Source organism: Schistocerca piceifrons, chromosome 1 (assembly GCF_021461385.2).
Source record: "Schistocerca piceifrons isolate TAMUIC-IGC-003096 chromosome 1, iqSchPice1.1, whole genome shotgun sequence".
Lineage (NCBI taxonomy): Eukaryota > Metazoa > Arthropoda > Insecta > Orthoptera > Acrididae > Schistocerca > Schistocerca piceifrons.
Genome location: NC_060138.1, coordinates 333,461,674 through 333,484,914, shown reverse-complemented (window position 1 = coordinate 333,484,914; position 23,241 = coordinate 333,461,674). Strand labels below are relative to the sequence as shown.

At 46.3% G+C, this 23,241-nt stretch overlaps 1 protein-coding gene across 1 annotated transcript in view; it reads left to right on the top strand.

Annotated features, from left to right (window-relative positions):
• LOC124783169 (syndecan) overlaps positions 1-23,241 on the top strand; it is a 248,223-nt gene that overhangs the window by 150,943 nt on the left and 74,039 nt on the right. The window lies entirely within an intron of this gene.

Below are 23,241 nucleotides of genomic sequence, written 5' to 3'. Positions count from 1 at the left end.
CTGGGCCATTCCGACGATTGTTGCAGAGCCGCATACGCCGACAGCCATCTGTCCGATGGGACGCAAAACGTGATTCATATGGAAAGGTCACCTGTCTCCACCCAATGGACGCCCAGATGCAGTTTTGGCATGCATGTTCCAACCTTCGTCGCAGATGAAAATCCATCAGCACGGGTACACGAACCAGGAGACTGGTGCGGAGGTCCATCCGCAGCAACCTTCGCTGAACGGTCGTTGAGGGGACACTATTGGCCGCCCGTTGGTTCATCTGGGCTGTCAGCCACTCAGTAGTTGCCCGTCTACTCGCCCGTCCACATCTCTTCAGGCGTCTTTCACCTCTGTCATCTATGGCCCGTGGTGCATCACGTTTACCTCGGCACCGGTTTTGAATGGCGCCATTTTATCATGCACGGTATTCTTTATCCGCGGCGACATGGGAATAGCTTACAAACTTGCCCATTTCGGAAATGCCTCTACCGCCCGAAAGCCAATGACTATGCTCTTTTTGAGTCAGATAAATCCGCTTTACGACAACAGCAGCACTGTTTCCTGCGTCCCCCCCGATACGCTTTACATAACTTCCACTGTTAGTGCTTCTGTCTGCCGTCTGTGACTAATGATTGTACGTTGACGTCGAACGTAGGTCGTGGTCACATTGTGACTGGACCGTGAACATGCAGGGACGGGGAACTGAACGTGGAATCCGTGCATGGCCATCCAGCGATTCCAACTTTGAACCATGGAGACGCACAGCCTGCTGAAATAAACAACGCCGATGTAATGGGTACCTTATGAATAGCTAATCTGCGTTTGTTGCCGTAATTAAAATGCCGGATTTATTGACGTAGCTGATGTATTTGCTATAATGATACGATCGGTCAGAGTAACTACAATGTAGCATCAGTAAGTTTTCTGCGTCGTGGTCGGCATTTCCTTTCATTTCACTTGGCGGTGCGTTCGCTGCGGTGAGGGACAAATCTAGTGTGCACGTTCTTTGGCCTGGACGCCGGTTTTCCTTGCCTGAGACGCGGCTGCAGCGGTCAGTGAGTCGGCGCCCGACGCCCGGCGGCCACCGGCAGCCTTTGATCTGTGGTGGCCGCACAGCTGCGGCTGACGTCTATTGGACGGCCCGAAAATGAAGGCGGCTCGCTCCACCGTACCGCCTCTCCGTCCGATTTTAAATTTCAGCTGGCAAACCACGACGCCTTTTGCCAACAGCTCTTTGCCGAGTCTTAACAGCAAGTCGCAAAGCTCCTTACTTTTATCATACATTGCGACAGCGACTAATAAGCTACGGCGTTTGGTATCAAATCCGATGAATACGAATCGTACAGTTTATATCAATTTGTCACACTTTTTATGCAGAGGGGAGCGTATGGGTACAGTAAATTGCAGAAGTAACAAAAAAACCTCGTTTGTCATTCTTTAAGTTTCCTAACTGTCCTGAGAGTTGTGACACGTCACAACAAAGGACTGTTTAGTTAACATTTGATACCGCACATTTATACAATGAACATTAATAATTTTTTTCTTTTGCAGAATTATTTAAGAAATGTCGAAGTGTTTTAAAATGTTTCACTTATGTATTTTTAAATAATTTTTGGCACCTTGCATATCTGCGAAACTGCGTGTACATGGTGATATTCATCAATAGCCAAACATAAATGTAAACAAATATGAACCTCATAACACTAAACAAAACATATAAAAAGACAACAAATAAAAATGCTGATAGCTTTCAATAATGTGTTCCCACAGGACAAATTATTGCACTTCAGTGGAATGTGGAATGAACAGAAGCGGTATTTACCTTTATTCAAGCAGAATTTCACTATCTGAGGTCATCAGTCCCCTAGAACTTAGAACTACTTAAACCTAGCTAATCTAAGGACATCACACACATCCATGCCCGAGGCAGGATTCGAACCTGCGACCGTAGCAGCAGCACGGTTCCGGACTGAAGCGCCTAGAACCGCTCGGCCACATCGGCCGGCGACAAGTTTAAATGTTGTACTGCACTTGCTCCAAATTGGTCAGTACTTAATTCCTAGCAGAATTATGTGCTCACTAGAAAGTTGCAAGAACCGTAGATACTTGAACACGAAAATAATGTATGATTTTGCATCTTCTCATTCACAACATCAAATTATCGCCATAAATTGAAAGCATCATGCGCCAGAATAGCACAAGTACGTACAAGGAAGCCTGTCATGATTACGACTGTCATGATTGCGGCTGTCGTGAGTGCGAAGTCGAAAATAGCGCAGTCTGGTGGCCAGTTCCTTTTTCCCGTGTACAGCCACATCAATTCAGATAAGCAAAGCAAGCGACAATGCCAGATTGTGACACCAGAAAAAGTCATGTTCAATTTCTGTCTTGCGTATGTGCAAATACTTTATATGTTATAGTAAATGTTAATGTTGCCAAGGTTGTTTCAAGTTCGCTGCAGAAGTTTAGCTGGGAAGCTCTTGCGCATTGTGCATGCAGTCACGATCCCTCCCTATGCGATTTCCTTATTTTTGGCGCCCTGAAGACAGAAGTTCGTGGCCACCAATTTTCTTCGGACGAGGACGTGCACGCCCGCGTACGATCATGGTTACGTAGGCAACCGCTAACATTTTCCCGTGAAGGCACTGACCGTTGTGTCTCGCAGTGACATAAATGTATTAACTATTACGGCGATTACTTTTGAGGTAATAAGCAGTTTACTTGCTTTCTTTTCCATCTGTGTCATTCACCTTTGACGCCTTCTACAGTCAGGTCCACTAGAAAGTGGACGCAGTTATCTGTGCAACTATCGAGATAGAGGTGAACAATGATCCACGTAAATCGATTAGACGGGCTCCGGGATGGTTTTTGAGCGGTTATTTCTCCCTCCCGATTTTGAATGAGCTGTTGTTGGTCTCCAGCTGTCTACGTGTTATAAGGTGTTGCACTATACTAACGAAACATATAATTGTCGTACTGCCGTTTTCTCCATGATTATGAGGACGATAAGAAGGGAGATGTTATGTATTGTTAGGGACATCATGTAGCTATCGATTTGGAATTAATAAAGACATATGATGATTGCTATCAAGTTTTGAAGAATTTCAGAATAAAATCTGTATGTAAGTGAATTTTGTCCCCGTGGATGTTGGGGCTTGTGGAAATACGTAGGTAGCTAGGCCTACATCGTAGAAGTGAACGTCTGCCTTCCTTCATGTAGCTCCTCGGCGCTGAGGCGCTGCGCCTCTTGGGCCGGAAGTAGTGTGTGTGTGTGTGTGTGTGTGTGTGTGTGTGTGTGTACACACGTACGCATAGACTTCTGTCGACGGCATGTCCGTCGCGGTTGCGCTGAGCTGACCCGGTCTGAAGACACGCTTTCGTCTCTTTACATCCTGTGCGGCGCGAGGAACACTGTGTTTGGCTCATTCTGGTAGGACTGCGGCGAACTGGCCACCTAAACCTGTGTTAGTGTTTCGTTGCTACATTCTTTTGGTAAGCTTAGTCAGTACGAGAGTAAAATGGAAACAGAAAAAAGTGAGAGATCATTATAAATGAGCTCGAAATTACCCGCTACAACGAAATCGTGTTCTCTGTGCTTCGAATACGCGTGTGGGTCAAAGATAAAACAAGCTGTGCCTTACACCCTTAAAACGAGGTTCTGGCAGATAACAAATTGTTCTGTAACCCTTCCGACAATCGGTTCAGGATATATGTTGCTCTGCTCTCGTGTGCTGATTACTTGCGGACTTCACCATCAGTTTTATGTTGCGAAAATTTTAATTTTATATTCGCGTTTTAAAAGTTATCGGCTTCATACATGCATGACCTTCAGTTCCGACAATCGGAGCGTAGATATGTTTACATCGAGAACGCTACTCCTGAGCCGGCCAGTTTTACTTTGGTCGCTTCCTGTGAAGATCTCGTGCAAAATAACGCGACCCAGGAGCAGAAGCACCTTCAGATCGTGAGCGCTGTCCGATTTCCCTCACCACCACCACCACCACCACCACCACCACCCACACAGCTCCACCCCACCCCACACCCCGGTGTTCCGAAGGGGCGCCCGTCCCACTCTACTGTCATCTGCCGACGTGCGCACTTCTGCCTTTCTCACTGCTATGTCTTCATTACACAGCGTGGCGCCAGTAAATATCTCATGAAAATGCCTTCATCGAGTTGTAGCTAGCTCCTACAATCCCTCGTTGTGGACCGTTGGTGGCTTTCTTTTCTGAGGAGGAGTTGTAGGAAGCACTAACGACGCACTAAGAAATACTTCGTCACTAAACACTCTTTCGTAGAAATAATCATAACCAATTGTGTCATTGACTAATTATTTTGTGGTTTAGTAAAGCACGTAGAGAAACTATGAACTAAAGTTTTTTTATCTTTGGTCATTTTAAAAGAAGTTTTGGAAGAAAATTCTTTTTAATTTTAAACTTCAGTCAGGCACTAATGTTTACAATAGTGGAAGGATTCTCAGTTTGTAACTGATAGCACTCAGGCGTAATGGTCTCAGACACACTGGGAACCACAGGGGAAATTGTACGTATACAGAGAAGGGCAGCACAAATGGTCACAGGTTTGTTTGATTCATGGGACAGTAACAGAGATATTGAAGGAACTGAACGGGAAGTCTCGTTGAGAACAGATGTAAACTATCCAGAGAGAGTCTGTTAACTAAGTTTCGAGAAACGGCTTTAAATGATGACTCTAGGAATATACTACAAGCATCTACGCATCGCTCACATAGGGGTCGTGAATGTAAGATCAGAATAATTACTGCACACCCCGTCTTTTTACTTCTCTCCTTTTCCACTATGACCTCCCCCCCCCCCCTCCTGCATCCCACCTCTCCCATGCCCTCCGTCAAACCTGCAGCATTTGGCTGTCCGCCACCCCCAACCTACTGTCAATTCCCCTCCCCAGCCTCCTTTTTACCCTCATCCAGTCACCACTCCCATCATGCACTGGTGCCGCTGCTTGCAGTGTGGTTTCAGTTGCCTAAGACTGCAGTCGTGTGTGTGTGTGTGTGTGTGTGTGTGTGTGTGTGTGTGTGTGTGTGTATTCTTCACGCACTCCGTAAGTGAATGGGACAGGAATAAACCCTAATAACTGGTACAGTGGGACGAGCCCTCTCCCATGCACTTCATGCTGTTTTGTAGAGTATAAATGTAGATGTGCAAATATGGATGGTTGCTTGATTAGGGAAGCTACTGAGAGGAATTAACGCCGGTTCTCATCAGATGACCGAAGTTAAGTGCTGTCGTTCTGGCCTGTCTCTTGGATGGGTGCCCATACGGCCTGCCGAGCGTCGTTGGCATGCGGGGTGCACTCAACCCTTGTGAGGCAAACTGAGGAGCTACTTGATTGAGAAGTAGTGGCTCCGGTCTCGTAAGCTGACAAACGGCCGGGAGAGCGGCGTGCTGACGACATGCCCCTCCATATCCGCATCCAGTGACGCCTCTGGGCTGAGGATGACACGGCGGCCGGTCGGTACCGCTGGGCCTTCCAAGGCCTGTTCGGACACAGTTTAGTTTCGTTTTTACTAAGAGGAATTAAGGGAAAATTGCTGTCGGATGGAAAATCTATCTGGCCGTGACAACACCTTCAAAGTTATTTTGAACTGACCATCAGACGAAATGCACCTCTGAATGACGTTACGGAAGTGTCTATGGGGCCACTTAATTTCATAAATGGTCCGCATATGGCCATCCTATTCATGGACTTTAACCATAAGAAGCAGCTTCTTGTTGTAGTTACCGAAAAGTAATAGAAAATGATCAAAGATGCCATCATAAGTATTCCCTTTTTGAGAATTTAATGGATGAAATAAAACCATTTTCTAAAGACCCGAGGGATCCACTTTTGCTGAGTAAATATTCTTACGGATGATCTCAGAACCCAGATGAAAATTTTAACCGTTGCATCTGGAAAAGATTACCAAATATCGTGTTTGTAGGACTGAATACATTGAAGGTTGGTATATTACATGCGATATGTTTCAATTATGCTTCAGGAATGTTCTGAGGCACAGTTTATTATGGCTCATATCTTCATTCGCAATTTCCCAAAAGTTGTATTTTAGAATTTAGATACACATCTCTCATTAACTTCATAAAGCATTGCATTGTTTTTTGTAACTTATAACCTATGTAGTAGACTTCAGCTATGCAGCATTTTCAACAAAATTATATCGAAATAAAAGTTTTAACCAGAAAAAACCTGCAAAAGTTAAACATTTTTTCTAGGTAATATACGTAATGTTCGGCATTAAACAGTCTCAGCAATAATATCATACATACATGGCAAAAGCTTGATCTCCTTCACATATATATTGTGCGAATAAATCGTACCTGAATATGAGGAAATAAATTAGAAAATCTTGTGCATGAGTTCTTTTTGTCATTGCTTTTATAAACATCAGTGTATAAACTGTCCAAAAGCATGGACACAGAAAGCATTGTGCATTAACTGTGATAAACTTGAAAACTGTATACCGTATACAAAAGAAAGAGTGCATGAAAGAAACATTTTTTGGTTTTCACATAATAGGGCGCCGAAGTAGTACTTAGTGCCCTTATTCATCCTAGTAAATAGTTTCCGTGCAGATTTGAGCATCATGATTTTTTGTACTCCCAATTCACTTCGAACGTTGCGATTATCGGCCGGAGTTTTTACTAGCCAGTTGGAGGTGGAGACTGAACGGTTGGCGGTGGACAGAACCCACTTCACTGGTCGGACCTCGGAATCCTTCCCGAAAGTAGTCGCTTAGCTACGGGCTTTCAGTTATAGACTTCGGCGTTCTCAGAAGTTTAACCCTGTCTCGCTGGTCAATGCGAGGCCGGCGGTCCTTATTAAGACTGATTTTTTACGTGTGGCACTGTAAAGAATTAACTACGGAAGCTCCGACCAACGGTGGAAAGGGACGTTCCAAACAATCGTTGTCTTTCCTCCAGTGTGCCTGCTAAACGGTAGATTCCAAAGAGTTTGCGCTGCGGAGCCTCATTGTATAAACGATAGAAAAGGTTGCACGGTATGTGCAGTTGGCGGTATGTCTCATCCCCGCCAGAAGGCGCCCTTGCTGGCGACGCCCCGTCTCCACTGGCTGCCGGCGTTTGGCTTGCGCCTTGCGGACCCTGGCGGCTATGGCGGGGTGGTCGCCGGAGCGAGCTAATCGCGGCTCCAACGTCACACCGCGCCCTGACGCGCATTTCGCAGCTCGTTGGGGGCGCCACCGGAGCGGCAAGCGCCGGCAAAACAGCCGAGGAGGAGGCCCCGCTGCCGGAACGCCACGTGTGGCGGCTGTACCAGCAGTCCGCCCCGTCGCTTCCCAAATAATGGGCGTTCGGGAAGAAAACTGCATAGTTCCAACAAGAAAGAACACGCCACACACACACACACACACACACACACACACACACACACACACACACACACACACACACACATCACATTACGTATACTATCCGATCAAAAGTATTCGCCGCCGCCCCCGCCCCCCCCCTCCCCCCCTCCATTCCCATGTGATCAGGAATTGTACGAGTAGATGTCTACGAGCTCTACAGCTAACACAATAACTGTGTGCAGAAAGTTAAAGAGTTGGGGTACAGTAGTTGGGCAGCTCCTCATAAGCCACACGTTTCAATAGTGAGTGCCAATCGACGGCTGAGGTGTCGTAAATAGCGACGGCAGTAGGGTATTGGAAGACGGAGTGATGAGTCGCACTGTACCCCGTGGCAACCCGATGGGAGAGTTTGCCGTATGCCGGGAGAAAGTTATTTCCTACCGTGTGTAGTGCCAACGGTGAAGGATGGAGGAGGTGGCTCTATGGTATGGGCGTGTTTTTTCTTTTTTTTTTTTTTTTCATGCTCAGGGCATCGTTCCCTTATTGCGCTTGAGAAAACACTAAATTCGGAAGGATATGAACACATTTTGCAGCGTTGTGAACTGCGTACAGTAGCGGATCACTTCGGGGACTGTTGACATCAGCATGACAGTGCACCCTGCCATGATACAGCATCTGTTAGTCAATAGTTTGTCGTCAATAACCTACCTGAATTGGACTGGTCTGCCCAGAAGCCTGACTTGAACCCAATGGAACAGGTCTGGAACGTCGACTTCGCTTCACACCCCAGTGTCCAATATCAGTACCTTCTCTGGTTTCGGCTCTTGAGGAAGAAAGGAGTGTCATTCCTCCACAGACATTGAGACCTTTTTGAAAGCGCCCCCGCAGAGTCCAAGTCGTCACAAAGACGAAGGGTGGATACACTCCATATTAATGTCCATCAGCAGGCCGCCGGATGTTTTTCATCAGATTGTGTAATTTACATTCCACAAATTACTTTCACAGTGTGTTCCTAGGTCAAAACAGTATATTGTATATTGGAATACTTACATATTAAAAGCTGTGCAATCAGGGGATATGTGTATGTTCCACTGTGCACTGCTTCACACAGAGGTGTCCGCTGCTCATGGTCTAGTGGTTAACGTTGCTGCCTCCATATCAAGGGGTCCTGGGTTCGATTCCCGGCCGGATCGGGAATTACCTCCGCCCAGAGACCGGGCGTTGGTCCTCATCATTTCATCCACACTCCAGAAAATGGCGAGACTGGACAGTGTAAAGATGGGGAATTTTACGGGCGCTGATAACCACGTCATTGAGCGCCCCACAAACCAAAATAATAATAACAATAATTGCCACACGGACATCTGTGAGTCTCTGTCATCCTTGAAATTTAGCAGAGCGTCTCAAGACTTTTGCTTCGAAAGGCTTCCAACACTTCCGCGCAATTCTTCATTAGTCTGATACCGACGTTGAGTCGCTTGCCATTTGATTATCACGTATGAGTTGTCTGACGTGGTATGGTGTGGGTTTCATGATGGCCATATGAGTGGGGCTGCAAATGTTGCTGAGCCACGACCAGTCCAGAGGCCTCGAAATCATTTGTCAGGTTCAAATGGTTCAAATGGCTCTGAGCACTATGGGACTTAACAGCTGAGGTCATCAGTCCCCTAGAACTTAGAACTAATTAAACCTAACTAACCTAAGGACATAACACATCCATGCCCGAGGCAGGATTCGAACCTGCGACCGTAGCGGTCGCGCGGTTCCAGACTGAAGCGCCTAGAAACGCTCGGTGACACCGGCCGGCATTTGTCAGGGAACTGACGTACCCGAATAGCAAACTGTGCAGGAACTACGACCTGCTGTGGCCCGCACACAATTCACGATACCCTCTTCGTAGAGCTGAGATATTAACCACGTTCACGACGTGTCCAAATAAGAATTTACGTTCGCATGCACTAAAACATATGGTCCGATGATATATCGCCATGACATCCCTCCTGGCCTGTAGTACAACAACTCTTTGCACATAATGGGGACTGTCCGTAGACTAGAAAACCACATTTATCTTGTGTAAACTATGAGATTTCATTCACGACATAGGTCTATGTTGTTTCGCTATCAAATCGTATTAATACTGTTGTGCATTGTTTCCCGCCGTACTTAAAGCTGTTCTTTTCCGAATGTAGTTTATTGTAGACTACTAATTGATTGAAAGACGGTGGCACACGTTCCCTCTTGAGTTGTCTTACGTCCACTGTCCAGCTTGTCTTCGGCACAGCCCGAAAAAAAAGCATATTTCTATCAAGCATGGTTGGTTTACGAGGTGGGGCCTTGCCAAATCCACGTCTAAACGCAAATGCTCTCGTTATCTCTTAACATTTCCCCTCCCCGTCTGTCAGAACTCAATCGCACACACACGTGCGCGCGCGCGTTTGCATCACCGATCGCTCTCCAAAATGCAACCATGTCCGCTCACATCAACCATGGATACATAAACGTAACAGTCCTGCGTTAATCAAACCAGTACATTTTTGGCACTAATGGATTTCGTCAACTTCAAAGCAGGTGTACCAATAAAAGAAGTTATTATTTCGCCAATTGCGCATAGTCGAGTAACGACGGCGAGGTAGCGGTGTCACTTGTTTACCGGTGTCTCTCTGTTGAACTATGATACCCTCAACACACGAGAAATTGTTTTGTGCGTCCCAGTACTCATAACAGTGATTGTAGCTTGTACTCCATCCTAGTTTCAAGAAAGAATGTGAATAGTACACGAAAAGTTGCAGTGCACTGACAAAAAAAAGACAGTACTTCACATGAAACTTTACACACTGAAGTTGATGGCGACAATGAGAGTGACTGTACTCATTTGGGCCCTGCAATTCTGTCCGATGTGGAGGATTATTTTCCAGTCACTTAGTTTCTTAGGATGAATTCGCCATCTGTCAGGAACGGGCAACTGGCACATTTGGAACACTGACTGTTTGATGTGGCTATGATGCTTGTGAAGCTTATAAATTCCATTTATTATTATTATTACTATTACTATTATCATTGATGTTTAAAGTTCCGGAAACGTACGTTACTAGAAGAATCGACTAGTATTACTTCCTCGTTCGTATATCTCGCGAAAAGACGATGATGATCTTCCCGTGCACTATGTCAACTGAATCAGGGGAGTGGGGAGTGACAGTGGTACAAAAAATATCCTGTGCCATACACCACAAGGCGGCTTTTGGATTGTAGATGTAGATCTCGTATTTTTGGCGACCGTACCTTAGTCGCATTCTAAGCATTTATGTTTCTTTTTTTCCGAGTTATTGTGATTCTGTACAGGTCAAAGCAACTACAGATCCGAACATCATATCTTGCCCGCGTCAGTGCATCTCGAGCAAAAAGAAAAATATAGTGTGTCCACAGCTTTGTGGGAAGCGAGCGGTCTGGCGCAGCGTGTCCGCTACGGACCTGTTCGCTTCCGCAACGCACCGCCAGGCCTTCTACTTCAGGTGCGGCACGGAGTGCTCTCGAGGCTTCAACAGGCCCGCTACAAAGCCGAGGGCTTTCTTCCGGCGACGACGCCGCTCTTCCCGGTAAGCAGCCTCCCAGGAGGAATAAAGGTGACGACGAGCTGTTAACACTGTGTGTGCGATATCGATGGATGGGAAAGGTCACAAACAAAATGTCACCATCAGCGTGTTTTGTTGTAGGACGGCGGAACTGCTGCTATTCTCGTTCTACAGAGACGCTGCAGCTAATAATATCGGTAACGCTTTTAGATCGTTCATCGGCGACCTTGTAGATTATCGTGAGGACACACTGCAGAACACCACGAAGTGCGGACCATCATTACCTTGTACAGTGCTGATAACTGATTTGATACTTTATTATTTGTCGTATGGTTAGGTATGATTGTTTCAATGTGAATGATTGTGATGAAAGGGTCCAATAAATTACGTAGTATCTCATCTGCCGTTGGCGATGGGAGGGAGGGGTAGGGGGAGGGGGAAGGTTATTGGGACATGAAATACTCCTGTAGAAGCCGGCCGGAGTGGCCGAGTGGTTCTAGGCGCTACAGTCTGGAACTGCTACGGTCGCAGGTTCGAATCCTGCCTCGGGCATGGATGTGTGTGATGTCGTTAGGTCAGTTAGGTTTAAGTAGTTCTAAGTTCTAGGGGACTGATGACCTCAGAAGTTAAGTTTCGTAGTGCTCAGAGCCGTTTGAACCATTTTAACTCCTCTAGAATAGTACCAAGGAGGATGCTGAGCGTAAATCCGAATCTCCACCAACAATGTTACACTCGCAAGATCTCGTTACGTGGGAGACTGTGCGGAGTTTTGGAGTTTAATCTAGTGATCACATCTACTTCGTCAGCTCTCCTCCTTTTGTTGCCGTATACTGGCGATAAAACTCCTCTACCGCCAATAAGGTTCGAACCGGCTGACACGGTAGGACGATCGCTCTTCAGCTACTTCGTCTACGAAAAATGGTATTTTTATTTTACTAGCGAACCCGACAATGGCTAAATTAGTATGGCAGTCGGATATACATTCTAAACTCCCCCACCCATATCTCTCCCTCCCCCATTTCTCTCTCTTTCTCTCTCTCTTTCTCTCTCTCTTTCTCTCTCTCTTTCTCTCTCTCTTTCTCTCTCTCTTTCTCTCTCTCTTTCTCTCTCTCTTTCTCTCTCTCTTTCTCTCTCTCTTTCTCTCTCTCTTTCTCTCTCTCTTTCTCTCTCTCTCTCTCCCCCCTCCCTCTGCTCATCTCCTCTACCCCTTCCCTGTTTGCTCCTCTCCCCTCCTCCTCCTACTACTCCTCCTCCTCCCTGTGTGCATCCATTCCTCCCCTCTATCTGTCCATGGCCCCTGCTCCCTTCTATGTCGATTTCCTCTTCTACTCTCTGTGCCTCGACTCGTCTGCCGTGTCTTGCCTTGAGCCTTGCTTGTATACGAAACCTTGGCTGGGAATGAAAATAGTTTAAAATGAGTGGGGACATCGATTGGGATCATTAGTATACGAGGTACAAGAGATAAATTCAACTCTAGATCAGTGAGAACAGTAGCTTCAGCGACATTATTTTGCATAGTTTTTAATCTGTAGATCAGTAGGAGTACAAAGTTTCGAACGATCCAGGTTCCGTCGTAGTATTCTAATTATAAGCCGATAAACCATAAGTACACATTTCCGAAATTCTCTAAAACAGGAAAAACAGAACATAGTTACTTATACAATTTTTGTTTGGAAGTATATATAAGCAGAAAGAATATACATCCCAGAAACAATTTGTCTAGTGGTTTACATGTTGCCGTATAGTAGTTGAAACTGGCTGCAAGAATAACAACGAAACCTCACACTTTTACAGCATAGCAGTTCCTTTCTCGCTGTCACCTGTGCATTGTCGTGTGAAAAAAATTTATAGTGTATGTACATAAAAAATTTGAACTAAATTGGTGAACTACTTACCGCGATTTTTGGTAACAACGTTAACGAACAACTTGTGTTCATATAATAGTAAAGAAGACTGCAGCATCAACAATAAACACATCCAAATACCGTGATGTAATCGCACAGTAATGTAACGTGTGATAGACACGGGTAGCACACAATGGAAAAGCTAACTGGCTTCAGTTCAATGGGAGAATGATGATAGGGTTTAGTTTCTCAAAAAAAAGGGGTCACGGATAAAATTCTGCTTCGACCTGGTTTACAGTATTGTTCTAATTTCTCTTTGCGGAGAAGGAGTTTTCAGAGAGAGTATAGCGGGTTCTTGAAGTAGCTCACAGGCTGACTAATTAAGTAACTAGGATGCGATGCGGAGTGTTATTGATGTGACACATTATTACGACTGACATGATAACAGCACAATTTTTTTTGCGAATTGTTGCACGTGTAGGGCCACATTTATCAACCCGAAAGAGAAGGCCCAGTGCACCTGCAACTTCTCTAATTCACCATTAAGCCGGTGGCGTGCCTCATGTGTTTAAAGTTGTCTCGATGTGCCCATTGGTCTTCTCCACCTGTCGTGGGTCCTAACATGCGTACTCAACTGTGAATGATGGAATGGCAAGTGGGGAAAGTCTCAACGCTACTTCAATGGAAGTCTCTGAATAAGTGGATGCCACCTTTATTTTCAATAAAAATATGGAAAAAACAGTCTTTAGAGTTAGTCTAATGGCAATACTTGAATCAAAGTTCACAGAGAGTAATCTTCGCCATCGCAAGTTCATAGAATTATTTTCCCACGAACTTAATGACCGTTTAAAGTCGCACACTCGTGAATTTGCGTATAAACGTGCACCAAGGCACTTTTAATCACTTAATTACTTTCACCTAAAAACCTGTTCCGTCCACTGCACGTACGTGGTGCTTCTCCAGAAAGTAACCCAAGAATAGGTAGTGAGCTAGAGCACTAGCGATTCGCGCTTGCCTGCACAAGGCGCATTTCTGATTGGTTGGTTTGCTCAGTCAGTGACTGACAGTACTGCATAAAATTTAAATTAAATGTAAATTATATAAAATGCATATTTTATAAAATTTTAATTGAAATATGACTTGATTCTGGAGTTACTGAAATCGTGATTAGGAAGCTGTCAGTGTGGATGACGTTGGAAATCTAGTTGGAGTCGTCTGTAAACACTCAAACAGTTCAAATAAAGTTACGCTTTTGCGCCAGGCCTCGCAGTGTGAATCGCAGCTTTCTTTTTACGCTCCAGTACGACACGGGTTCTGTATGCACCTCACGCTCCGTGACCATTGTTGTTTTATGGGCTGGAATTGCTACCAATCCCGACAGCTTGCTGGCTTACAGCAACGTAACTCTCTCCACTGTATGGTGAAATCTAATAAAATTGAGGTCTAAACGCCACAGTACTACACTAGCTAGGATGATGAAAAGATGGAAGTCCTGAGCTCTTTTCAGGAACTGTGCTGGCGTCGTAATTGATATACGGAAACTACGGAAGATCTAGATCAGTTTTGAACATGACCACGATAGACAGGCCTGTCCCGTGACTAGCTTCATAGTAACGTTTTATACACAGAAAAATGCCCTGACCACATACTTGCATTGTGTTGTTCGCCACCCATTGCAGGGATGGACATGATGCGAGAGACAAGAATTGAAGGGACATGGCAGAGAACACCACAGATGAGCTAACAGAAAATGTTCCACTTCAAGGTGGAGACTTCTCTAAGAGAATTAGTAGTGAAACTTAGTAGTGTGCATTTATGGGCGTTTCTTTGTGTAGAAAAGTCAACACATCTACATTGTGATGGGCGGACCGTGCTCTGAAGTCGTTTCGTTGAGTAAGTCAGTTACAGGTTGGAGAAAGGCAAGGGCACACCATATCCAATAGGACCTAAGTTACCCAACCGTAAGTATAAAAGGAAAAGCCTCTGCTGCTGCTATCGGTTTACAGTCTAATCCATGTTTCACTTCATCTCTGTTCTGCTCAGTTAGGTAATAAAAAAAATCGTTTCCCGCCTGTGGTCTAAACCACTAACCTGAAACTTCAGGAGTAAGCAGGACCTCATCCCATCTTCATGGCCGAAATGAGTTACGCCAAAGCTGCGTAGTGAGCTTCACTAGACGAGCTTATTTACAATCACTTCCAGCCACTGATCCTCTCACTTACGCACAAGTCTGTACCTCAACAGCGAGGTGGTAACAGGCAGGGAGATAGCAAACTGGAATAACTTGAAGATTGCTACACACCTCTTTGGCTGCTACATCCGCTCTTTCATTCCCCGCAGTATATATGTGGCCTGGTAGGAAGGAAATAATGAAAAGGTATGAATTAAAAATAAATAAAGACAGGAGTGAAGTAATGGTATTTGGAAGAGAGAAAGGGATCAACGGAAATATTACCTTGAATGGAGAACCCCTCAAAGTGGTAGAAGTTTCACTTATTTAGGGAGTGAAATATCTAGGGATGGAAGAATAACTAACGAAATTAATAGGATGTTACAGAAGGGAGGCAATTTCTACCAAACAATAAAACATTTGATTTGGAATAAGGAAGTTTCAGAAAAATCAAAACTCTTTAAGTATAAGAATTATTACTTCCCTATTGTTACCTATGGTGGAGAAACATAGACAATGACAGAAAGGGACTGGAGCAGACTGCAAGCAGGGGAAGTGAAATTTCTCAGGGCAGGTAAGGGTAAAACAAGAATGGACAGAGTAAGGAATGTAGAGATTAGAAAGGACCTTAAACAAGAAAGCATGAGAAAAGAAATTGAAAACAAGAGATTAACGTGGTATAGGCATGTTAAAAGGATACATGAGCAGAGACCCTCGAAAATTACGGAAGAACTAAAGATGGATGGGAAAAGACCTACAGGGCGCCCTAGAACACGGTGGAAAATGGGAGTGAGAATATCTGTGGAAAAGAGAGGTGTTACCTGGCAGCAAGTGAAGGAAGAAAAGTGGTGGGAGGACCGAGCCAAATGGAGAGGACTAGTCAGCACCCAGACCCGGCCTTAGCTGGAGCGGGATCCGGATATGGATGGATATGTGTCCTGGTACTCAGTACAGACACACCTTCTTAGACAGCCGTTGTAGCTGAAGGAGGGCGTCCTGGATACTTTGTTCTGAAAATTGTTTTTTCGCAGGGCTGCGCTGTTCACAATTGGAGACACTGTCACAGCTAAACCGCGTAAATTTATTGATAGCTTTCTCGTCAGCATCATCAACTTTTCGAAATGTGAGAATCAGTTTGATTCAGAGTAACGGAGTGTAGAATTCACTGTCAGCGTATAATAGACACTAACGTACTTCAGAATTAATTCTCATGATGCAGTTGTTACGCGACCACTTTTCCCAAACTGCCCCATAACTGACATAAAATCGTAATTAGACAAATCAAGTCGTAATAATTAATTCCCGCTGATAAATGAAAAGTGTGTCGGAGCGGTTATTGCTATTACTTAAATAACATGATTCCATTTTCATATTAAATTGTACACTCCTGGAAATGGAAAAAAGAACACATTGACACCGGTGTGTCAGACCCATCATACTTGCTCCGGACACTGCGAGAGGGCTGTACAAGCAATGATCACACGCACGGCACAGCGGACACACCAGGAACCGCGGTGTTGGCCGTCGAATGGCGCTAGCTGCGCAGCATTTGTGCACCGCCGCCGTCAGTGTCAGCCAGTTTGCCGTGGCATACGGAGCTCCATCGCAGTCTTTAACACTGGTAGCATGCCGCGACAGCGTGGACGTGAACCGTATGTGCAGTTGACGGACTTTGAGCGAGGGCGTATAGTGGGCATGCGGGAGGCCGGGTGGACGTACCGCCGAATTGCTCAACACGTGGGGCGTGAGGTCTCCACAGTACATCGATGTTGTCGCCAGTGGTCAGCGGAAGGTGCACGTGCCCGTCGACCTGGGACCGGACCGCAGCGACGCACGGATGCACGCCAAGACCGTAGGATCCTACGCAGTGCCGTAGGGGACCGCACCGTCACTTCCCAGCAAATTAGGGACACTGTTGCTCCTGGGGTATCGGCGAGGACCATTCGCAACCGTCTCCATGAAGCTGGGCTACGGTCCCGCACACCGTTAGGCCGTCTTCCGCTCACGCCCCAACATCGTGCAGCCCGCCTCCAGTGGTGTCGCGACAGGCGTGAATGGAGGGACGAATGGAGACGTGTCGTCTTCAGCGATGAGAGTCGCTTCTGCCTTGGTGCCAATGATGGTCGTATGCGTGTTTGGCGCCGTGCAGGTGAGCGCCACAATCAGGACTGCATACGACCGAGGCACACAGGGCCAACACCCGGCATCATGGTGTGGGGAGCGATCTCCTACACTGGCCGTACACCACTGGTGATCGTCGAGGGGACACTGAATAGTGCACGGTACATCCAAACCGTCATCGAACCCATCGTTCTACCATTCCTAGAGCGGCAAGGGAACTTGCTGTTCCAACAGGACAATGCACGTCCGCATGTATCCCGTGCCACCCAACGTGCTCTAGAAGGTGTAAGTCAACTACCCTGGCCAGCAAGATCTCCGGATCTGTCCCCCATTGAGCATGTTTGGGACTGGATGAAGCGTCGTCTCACGCGGTCTGCACGTCCAGCACGAACGCTGGTCCAACTGAGGCGCCAGGTGGAAATGGCATGGCAAGCCGTTCCACAGGACTACATCCAGCATCTCTACGATCGTCTCCATGGGAGAATAGCAGCCTGCATTGCTGGGAAAGGTGGATATACACTGTACTAGTGCCGACATTGTGCATGCTCTGTTGCCTGTGTCTATGTGCCTGTGGTTCTGTCAGTGTGATCATGTGATGTATCTGACCCCAGGAATGTGTCAATAAAGTTTCCCCTTCCTGGGACAATGAATTCACGGTGTTCTTATTTCAATTTCCAGGAGTGTATGTTCACTTAAATAAGGAGCCTCCATGGAAGTAAGTTGTCCTTAGCGGTGAGCGAGCGGATGCTGTAGGTCCATAAAAGCCGGGGAGGGAAACAGCCCTCAGCCCTCCGCCGAATTCGCAGAACGGCAGCGAGCTCGAGGGCGAGGCTGCTCCCCGGGTGGTCAGGCTGGCCAGCTTTGAGGAGCCACTGTGGCCAAGCCAGACGCTAAATGTCTCAGTGCAGATGTGTCTCCAGGTGTGCCGGCACTGCTTTCGACGAGCTGTATGTGGAAGGGGTATGTGTGCAGTTTTCGGCAGCATCCCAAAAGAGCGCTTTTGTGAACAGATCGGTAGAAAGTGAGATTTCGTCGAAATACACGGACCGCTAAAGATAACGTCTGGTAGTGGAGTGGGCTAAAGGGAAGTCAGGAGGCGTTTGAAGAGCGTGGGACACCGTCACCGAGCCCAGATCGTGCACAACATGTTTTAACGCAATGCAAAAATTGATGCGATTGGGCAACATAAATACTTCAGAAGTGCGAGGCGAAACATGGCTGTGCTTACTGAGGTCCGTCCTCATTGGTCATGGACAGAGAAAGAAAGAGATTCGGGCACGATTTTTCAGGGCCAAGTCTCAGGAAGCTTGCTACTGGTTAATCGCCTGAAATGAGAGTAAGGGGAGGAGGCCAGCATATTTTAAGACAGCTTTTCATTGGTCGGTGCTCAGAATGTTATCGTCCAGCCATTCAAAACGCATGGACACGAGTCTTCCTTGTAGGAAGCACACACCACGAAATTACTGATCAACCGAGCGTCTGCAGGCAGGGGCTATCACGGAACGATTTTTCGGGTGAGCGCCTCCCCAGCAGATTTGATCACCAGGCGACTTAGTCATTTTTCTGGTTGATTTGACCTTAGACACAGATGCAAGTTGTTGGTTCGTAACCAATAATTGATTATGCAACCACTTCAGCCTCCACCTGCCGTTACCCTGATGAGATCTAGCCGCAACCACGAGACGAACGACAGCGACATAAGAGTCATTTTTACCGAAATTCAGTAACTTCAAGCTTTATTCCGAATACTTGCCTGCAGCTAAAAGTTGAGTACGCTTTCAACTCCGGCCATAACTGCAAAAGCATACCTTCCTGTAGCGCTTTCTATCTTCCAACACTACCTGGACGGAAGAGTTAAACGAATACGGGGTGTTCGGTAATTCCCGTTACAGACGTCTTGTAGAGGGGAGTGAGTACATAATATTTTTAATAGGAAGCGATGTCTGTAAACTTACCGTATCCTTTCTACGAAGGTTTCGATTCAGATGTTTTACTAAAAATGGTTCAAATGGCTCTGAGCACTATGGGACTCAACTGCTGTGGTCATAAGTGCCCTAGAACTTAGAACTACTTAAACCTAACTAACCTAAGGACAGCACACAACACCCAGCCATCACGAGGCAGAGAAAATCCCTGACCCCGCCGGGAATCGAACCCGGGAACCCGGGCGTGGGAAGCGAGAACGCTACCGCACGACCACGAGATGCGGGCTATGTTTAACTCATACACTTCTGCTTGAGGAATTGAATTAGGCGTGACGCAGTACAATTATTAGATAACAATTCGAAAGGAAACCTAACAAAACATTCATTTTTCATTTAAGCACATTTGTTTGTACAACACTAACACATAACATGTTTACATTATTTCAAAACAATAAATAACGCAGCTTACTGTGCGTACAGAAAAACACTGACGCACTACAACAGTGGCTCGATGTGTCGAGCCGTCCGCTGTGACCGAGCGGTTGCAGGCGCTTCAGTCCGGAACCGTGCTGCTGCTACGGTCGCATGTTCGAATCCTGCCTCTGGCACGGATGTGTGTGATGTCCTTAGGTTAGTTAGGTTTAAGTAGTTCTAAGTCTAGGGGACTGTTGACCTCAGATGTTAAGTCTCATAGTGATTAGAGCCATTTGAACCATTTGAATCGATGTGGCGACCAACAACGTTGTTACAGTCATTGTACCTACGAAGCATTTTCTGATACACTCTCTCCATCCCACCTGGTCCCTCCTCAATTTCTAGTGCAGCGGCCAGAATTCGTGCCAGTAGACCTTCCTCTGTCTATACAGGAGTCCCATAAATTGACCCCATAAGAAGCAGTCCATAGGATTTAAAAATCGGCGTTCGCGGGCGGCCACGCGGTTGGACCACCTCGGCCTATCCGTCTTTCTCTGTTTCGTCTGCTGAGATGTCTCCGAACACACGTGATCATTCTGAGACCGCGTTTCCTGGCGGACATTCAGTGGCACGGCTTCCAAGAACTTGTCCAATACATTTTGTAGGATGATCCAGTATGCAGGAGCAGCTAGCCTGAGTGGAAGGAGGTGTGCCACAATCATGTGGACGTCCAGAATACTTGCCCACACGTTAATACCAAACCGGTGCTGAAAGTTCTGAAATCCTTGAACATGCATGGCACGATGGTTTTCGTCCGCCCAGACATGGCTGTTTCGCGAATTCAGAACACAGTTCCTAGTGAACTCGATGTGGAAACCGGCCTGTATCGATGCAGCGTTGCAGGAACCGCATGCAGTAAGCAACGCAGTTTGAAAAATCGGCTGGACCCATAAGCTTGTGCCCTGGGTAAGCGGTACGGATGTAGTCGTTGCTCACGTAGAACGTCCCAGACGATACTGTGTCTGACACCTTGCACACCCAGTTGTTAGAGTACTCAGTGACGTGTTCTCCTCAACGCGATGCAATACATCATCTTAAAATTCGGATGTGTGATGTTGCCACGGGGCACCGCAGTCCTGCTTCCTTACAGTGAAGGTACTTGTTTCTCTGAGGCGCTGCATAACTTGGACAACAAGGTTGTGCAGTGGTGTGCTACGTTGCGGATAACGGCCGTGCTACAACCGACTAGCAGCTCTTCCGCCTTACACAAGGAGATGTACGTGTATTCCGAAAACGTGTTCCGAACCATGTTTACTGTATCGGAGACGCGTAGGCTTTGAATAGGCCTCGCAGCAAGGTAGACGTTAAGTGACATACGGTAACCGTCTGACGTAGTACACGTCATCCTATCTACTCTACTGCATACCAGGACAAGCACCTCTGATACTTTTCCCTTTCCCTCGGGAGACATCCGAACTGAAACCATCGTGGAACGAAAACTGTACGTTACCGAACGTGGGTCCCCGTTCAAAATACGGCGTACTCACTCCGCTCTACAAGTCCGAAAAGTTTGTTACGAGAATTCCAAACACCATGTTTATCCAGATACGCTTTCATTGAATCACGTTCCAGATCCCTTGTCCAGACTTGCCAAGGCATGGATGTCAACATTTGCCAAACAATTTATCATGAATTCTGGTGTAAGGTACTGAATTGATTGCGCTTCTTGTTTAATTTCGTAAGGTAGCGAATGCCTTGAACGTTATTTTGGAAGGTAGTTATTTAATTATGACTGAGACATAGGGCCGCTGTTGAACATATAATTAACAAACCAGCATCGTCCCACCGAATGTTCAGACACGTCTCAGCAGACGGTCAAATGCAGCAAACCGTACCACCAACATCGACAACGGAACAACATACGAGAGCCACTCCAAAAGAAATGCACACTATTTTTTTTTTAAAGATCCAACTTTTATTCTACATGTTTGAAAGTTTTACAGTGTGTAGATACATCCTTTATGAACAATATTTTCATTTCTCCACATGATTTCCATCCATGTCAACTGCCTTACGCCATCTTGGAACCAGCGCATGTATACCCGAACTGTAAAATTCTGGACCACCCTGTTGGGGCCACTGTTTGGCAGCGTGCAAAAATGGTTCAAATGGCTCTGAGCACTATGAGACTTAACATCTATGGTCATCAGTCCCCTAGAACTTAGAACTACTTAAACCTAACTAACCTAAGGACATCACACAACACCCAGTCATCACGAGGCAGAGAAAATCCCTGACGCCGCCGGGAATCGAACCCGGGAACCCGGGCGCGGGAGGCAGCGTGCACTAGGGGGTCATCATTTACAAACCTTGTTCCACGAAGAGTGTCTTTCAGCTTCCCAAAGAGATGATAGTCACATGGAGCCAGGTCAGCACTGTAAGGCGGGTGTTTCAGTGTTGTCCATCCGAGTTTTGTGATCGCTTCCATGGTTTTTTGACTGACATGTGGCCGTGCATTGTCGTGCCACAGCAAAACATCCTGCTTTTGCCGATGTGATCGAACACGACTCAGTCGAGCTTGAAGTTTCTTCAGTGTCGTCACATACGCATCAGAATTTACGGTGGTTCCACTTGGCACGATGTCCACAAGCAAGAGTCCTTCGGAATCGAAAAACACCGTAGCCATAACTTTTCCAGCAGAAGGTGTGGTTTTGAATTTTTTTTCTTGGGTGAATTTGCGTGATGCCACTCCATTGATTGCCCCTTCGCCTCTGGTGGAAAATGATGGAGCCAAGTTTCATCACCCGTCACAATTCTTCCAAGAAATTCATCTCCACCATTCTCGTACTGTTCCAAAAGTTCGCTGCATACCGTTTTTCTTGTTTCTTTGTGAGCCACTGTCTACATCCTGGGAACCCACCTGGCACAAACCTTTTTCAACGCCAACACTTTCAGTATTCTGCAAACACTTTCTTCCCCTATCCCAACGTAGCGTGACAATTCGTTCACTGTGATGCATCTGTCAGCAGTCACCAATTCGTTAACTCTCTGCACATTGTCTGGAGTGTGTGCAGTACGAGGCCTGCCGCTGCGACGACGATCCTTAGTATTGCCGTGCCCGCTTTCATCACGTAACCTGCTCGCCCACCGACTAACTGTACTGCGATCGACAGCAGCATGCCCACACACCTTTCTCAAACCTCTTGTGGATGTTTCCCACTGTCTCGTTTTCACAGCACAGGAATTCTATGACGGCACGTTGCTTCTGACGAACGTAAAGTGTAGCAGCCATTTTGAAGACATGCTGTGACGGCGCCGCTCACGGGAACAGGTTGAACTAAGTTTGAAAACAAGCGGGAACGATGTATCTACACACTGTAAAACTTTCACACATGCAGAATGAAAACTGTATTTTTACAAAAATAGCGTGCATATGTTTTGCAGTGACGCTCGTATAATATCCACATCATTGTTCCGCAGTTTGTTTATGAACTCCTGGTGCTGTCCTCTTCTAATATTAGCATGAACGAATTTATACTAGATAAACACTTACACACAGGTAAAGAGTCACTAAGGCTCGATAACGTACAGGGGAAAGGAGAAACACTGTTCCTTTTTTTTCCTCTCTCTTTTTTACGCGCACAATGGAAGAACTTCATTACGAGGTGCGAAATAATTAACAGTGAATACGGGTGGGAAAAGCAGCGACTCGCATGTTCACCGATCAAAAGTGCGCCCGAGGCCTTGCCGGCGAGTGAGGGGAAATAATATTTCACGGGCGGCGGACTATGCAAGCGGCCGTGAAATGAAATGACGCGCGTTGCAAACACGGCCGATTCAGCTGAAGCGGCCATTTTCCACTTAG